At 40.1% G+C, this 5,456-nt stretch overlaps 1 long non-coding RNA gene across 1 annotated transcript; it reads right to left on the reverse strand.

Moving 5' to 3' along the window:
* Positions 1 to 468: 468 nt before the first annotated feature.
* On the reverse strand, positions 469 to 1,536 carry LOC141017659 (uncharacterized). The gene is made up of 4 exons (XR_012180668.1): positions 1,466 to 1,536; positions 1,012 to 1,125; positions 678 to 898; positions 469 to 553 (listed from the first exon to the last, which is right to left on the reverse strand). It is a non-coding gene; the product is annotated as an uncharacterized lncRNA (long non-coding RNA).
* Positions 1,537 to 5,456: the final 3,920 nt, after the last annotated feature.

Consider the following 5,456-nt stretch of genomic DNA (forward strand, 5'->3'; position numbering starts at 1 on the left):
GTGATGTTTCCTGTATTGCAGCCTTACCTTGATGAACTTCACAAGATTCTCACATGCTTGTCTGGCGGAGAGCTTTCCTGGTCTCTTGCGGCCATGAGGTGACGGTGGCAGCAGGTGTACAAGGATCAGGTCCCATCCTGAAAGAACAAGTAATAAAGAAAAAAACAAAAAAACACTTCCATAATAAAGTTTAATACAAAAAACAAATCACTACTTGCTGTACCGAAAATGGTAAGCAGGTGGCAGTGTTGCACTTCTTATGCTCCCATTTATACAAAATACAATGAAATTAACTACATCAAGTGCTCTTTCCTAAAACATTAAATCTTATCACAACCAAACCAGAACAACAACAATATAATGCATTTATTTTTGCCTCACCACTTTCCACTTCTGCTGTGGATTCCGCATTCTGAATGAGGTACTGAAGGTCATCTGACTGTGTGAGACTACAGCTTTGCTCGAGGACTTTTTTCTTGTATGTAGTGGGCCACTTCTCCAGGAACTTTGCAGAGATGGCATCATCAAACAGCAAAGTAAAATCTTGCTCAATCTGTAGAATAGATGAGGTCAAGTTGTTAAATCTCCTTAACTCATACAATTTTAATAGTCACTTTTTTCCAACATGCAAGTCAATTTTTACAAGTTACAATGAAGGTAGTTTAAGATCAACGTACTAATACTTCTATGTCCAGGAATCTCGGGAAGGCCAGAAAGATGTCAGAGGACTTCACTGGATCATGAATGATATTTTGGCGATAGTTGAAGGTCTGCCTCATCTTAGTCATAACAATTCCTTCATCAGCTGTATGCTTCATCAGTGCAAAGGCCTCAGAGCACAAGATGTCTGTCATTAGGTGACTGTCCTCTCTCAAGTCTCGATCAGCTGTTGGGCACCCTGTAACAGTGGATATGGACATGACAGTGTCCTAGGATTTAATAAATAAGGCTTGGGAACTCTGCCAGGTTTTTCATGTGTACAGTTTAGTTCCAGGTAACAATAACACATACCTGTTTGTGTTTTTGACAGTCTCATGGCCTTCTTTTGTCCACCAGAAGCTTCCTTTTGGACAAACTTCAGTCTCCAAGCCAGATACTCCCATCTTCTGCATTGTAATAATGCTCCTAAAAGGTGTTATTCAAAATGAAATATTTTGAATATGTTTAAATCAGCAGGAGAAAATATCTTCACACTTTTAATCTTAAAACTTCAGCAGCTGAGCTGAACTTGCTCAGGACTGGAGTACTAAACTAAAAAAGGGTTTTAAACTCAAAGTCAGGAAAGGGTTTTAAAGTAAGAGTTAGGGAAAGATGGCAGAGATGGTGGACATGCATAAATGTTAGTATCTTTAGTTTTACTCAAACCATAGCCAAGCAAAAAAATCTAGATATACATCATGCCTGAAAAATGTCTTGAGTTTAGAAGTGAAGAGTAAATGCTGAATTTATTGTTTTCTGTACTTACATAACCCAACTTGCTCCTTGGATCAGCCAGGTATGGAAACAAGCTGATGATCCCCTTTGCGTAATCCTCTTTGACACGCCTTGAAGGACTTGTCCTACACAGATAGACACTATGAGCACCGTTGGAAGTATTGGAGTTAGGGCTGGGCGATAAAACGATAACGATAATTATCAATGAAAACTTTTCCTCGATAGAGATATGAAACATGGTCGATATAATTTTCGATAGATTACATTCGTCCATATTTTGACAGACAATACGAATAGCCAATGACAACGAGAGTTGCGCCGCACTGAACCAATCACGTGGCTGGAATAGAGCCATGCCAGCAGCTAGTCGCGGTGTGTTTGTTTGTGCTGCTGCAGCAGTTTAAAAAAAAGAAAATGAGTGCTCCGACGAAGGAAATGACGGAAGCCCAAGACGTAAGGGATGACATCGTTGACAAGAAGGGCCCGAAAAGTTCGGTGGTGTGGAGGCATTTTGGTTTTTTAAAGTCCGACACGAAACAGAGCAGTGTGCACTGCAAATTATGTCAAGCACATGTTCCGACAAAGACGGGGAATACCACTAATCTTTTCCATCACCTGAAGCAGCGCCACCCGCTTGAGCACGGAGAACTTTTACAAACACAGCCCGGAACAAGTACTAGTCTTCCCCCCAAAACAACGCCTGTGCAGCAGCAACAGAAGACCATAGAGTCTCCTTTATCCAGTGTCATACCTTATGACAAAAAATCGAAGAGACACCGTGATATAACAAATGCAGTAGCTTATTGTATTGCAAAAGACATGCTACCAATAAGCACAGTGGAAAATAAGGGGTTCAAGTGGATGCTAAAAGTTGTGGACCCTCGTTACAAACTACCTGGGCGTAAACATTTCTCCCACACCACACTCCCACAGATGTATAATGAGTGTAGAGAGAGAGTCGAGAAAGAACTGCAAAATGTAGCACACTTTGCTACCACGTCAGATATGTGGTCCAGTCGCACATCTGAGCCATACATGAGCCTCACTGCCCACTTCATAGACAAAGACTGGAATCTGATAAGCAAATGCCTTCAAACGGTGTACTTTCCGGAAGACCATACAGGTGAAATAATTGCTGCAGGACTGTCAGAAGCACTTGCATCCTGGGGCTTGAGTGAAGACAAACAAGTCTGCATCACAACAGACAGTGGGACGAATATAGTCAAGGCCACATCCCTCAACAACTGGACTCGGCTGCAATGCTTTGGGCATCGACTTCACTCAGCTGTTGGTAAGCCCCCCTCTGCTGTATATATCCCTGCCTCTGCTGAAATAATTTGTAATTTCATCAATATCATATATAAAAAATAAATGTATGTACAGTGTTGCAATATGCAAACAATAACAAAATCTGGACAGGGTGATTAAATTCTGGCATGTTAACTTAGCATTTAACTTATTGTACTGTTGGATGTTTTCACATTACTGTAAGTAATCTTTTTTTTTTGATTAATTGAATATTTATGTAAATTTCAATTCCTAAATTGTTTTATTTAAGTTCCTAATTACTTTAGAAACTAGGAACTGTTAAGGAAATGTTTAGAAATGTCCAGCTCAAATAAATAAGGAGGAATGAGCTTGAAATCCCACATTAGCATACAGCAACAAAGTGATAGCAAAAATAGAGAGAATAAGGAAATAACAAATAGTAAACAAGAAGTATAAAAAAACAAGGATATGTAAAATATCAATTTAAACAAGAGACACAAAAACAGGAACAATATATACTGTAAAATAACAACAGTTTAATTTATGCTGTTTATCTTTTTTCCTCAGAGAGAGCAGGAAAAGACAAGAGGGTGGAGCGAGCTGTGGGTGTTTGTAAGAAAGTGGTGGCTTCCTTCTCTTTCTCGTGGAAGAAGAAGAGAGACTTGGCTGCTGCTCAGGAAGAGTTTCACCTACCCCAACACAAGCTGGTGACAGAGTCACCCACCAGGTGGGGCTCACGTCAGAAAATGATTGAGAGGGTGTTGGAACAACAGAAAGCCATCTCTCAGGTACTGGGTGCAGATAAGAAGACCAGGCACTTGGTTCCCTCCTGGCAAGACCTAGAAGTGCTGGAGGCTATGCATGAGGCCCTGAATCCTCTACTGGAGTTCACTGATTCACTCTCTGGTGAATGTTATGTGAGTGTGTCATACCTGAAGCCAATGCTGCATCTCTTCAAAACACAGATTCTGAAAACTTCTGACGATGAATCACAACTCACAAAGGACATGAAGATGACAGTCATGGCATACCTGGACGAAAAGTATGCTGACCAGAAAACAGATGACCTGCTTGATGTTGCAACCTTGGTGGATCCACGTTTTAAGGTACAATACACCAAGCCAGAAAAGATTGATGCCATCAAAATGAGAGCAGTGTCTGAGATGTTGGAGGGAAACCAGGACCCGTCCACTTCAGCCAGAACAGAGGGACCAGGAGAAGAAGGGGCAGAAGCTGCTGCAGTGCTACCCACCCAGAAGAAACAGCGAAAATCATTGGGCAGTTTCTTTAAGAAATCATGTCCCACCACCAGCACAGGACTTACTGACAAAGAGACAGTGGAAAGTGAGCTTGACAAGTACTTGCTGGCACCAGATGCGGACAGTGAAATGGACCCACTGCAGTGGTGGAAAATCCATGAAAAAAACTTCCCAAGAGTGAGCTGCCTGGCAAAGCGCTACTTGTGCATCCCGGCGACCAGCACCCCCTCTGAGAGGGTATTTAGCACAGGGGGTAATATTGTGACCTGCAACAGGGCAGCTTTAAAACCGGAAGCAGTGGATAGACTTGTCTTCCTCACCCGCAATCTAGTGTAGGCTTATGTCTGTCTGACCCAAAACATTGACAGCACTGAGAGACAGTACTGCACTCATTGGGATTTCTTGTGCCTTTTTTCTGAGCATCTGATAACAGTTGAGCCAATGTCTATTTTATTTATGTTGTCTTTGAAAGCTGCTTGAAATTGCACTGAGAGTATAAGACATTTTTTTGGCTATTTATTGTTCTATTTTATTGTTTGTTCTTAAAAAAACAATATTTAAAACAATGTATACAAAGGAGAGTTTCTGAAAATTTAATTATATTTTGATACTACTTTATTCATTTGACATTGACAAAATAATGTCTGTTTTGTTTATGTTCTCCTTTAAACTTGAAAGATTTAAGATGTGTGTTACATGTCATGTTCACCTTTGACAGAAAATAAATATTTAATTAAAAATTAACCTTCTGATATCTTCATATCTCAATTAAGAGTAGCAGGGAACATTTAAAATTCACAAAATAGTGAATTGTTTTATATCGTGATATATATCGATATCGTCTGATATAAAAAAAAATATTGTGATATGACTTTTTCCCATATCGCCCAGCTCTAATTGGAGTGTAAATGACACCTTCAGCAAACTAGGCGTGGATGGTGCATAAAAAAACATTTTAGTTGTGAATGAAATAAATATTTCAACATACCCATGTTCACTTGTCATATGTGCAACCAATATCTTGACCATGTCACGCCGTCTGCTATCTGTTAGGCTTTTTGTCCGAGCATACTCATTGATGATCCTCTCTCCTCCAGGTTTGTTCTTTAGAACATTTTCAATCATCTAAGTGACAGTAAAAAATACAATAATATAAAATCAATGTTAACACTTGTCTGCAAGCACACTACACTTGTATGTTGGAGATACTGTCAACAATATGCAGAGCTGTGTCTAAGGTAAGACAGCACAACCTTGTGCTTCAATGGATAATACATTAAAATTTGTGTAAATTTTCTGAAAGGATGTATAGCAATCAGCATAGCTTACTTGGGCAAGAGAGGTGTTGTCAGCTCTCCGTCTTGTGGCAGGACTGTGCTGCAATATTATTGTGTTATCAGAGTCCTCTGCAACCACAATCCCCACTGGAATGCTCCAGTGGGGATTGTGGGGAACATTTAGTTGGTGTGATTAACACTAACACCATACAATTAC

Source organism: Pagrus major, chromosome 22 (assembly GCF_040436345.1).
Source record: "Pagrus major chromosome 22, Pma_NU_1.0".
Lineage (NCBI taxonomy): Eukaryota > Metazoa > Chordata > Actinopteri > Spariformes > Sparidae > Pagrus > Pagrus major.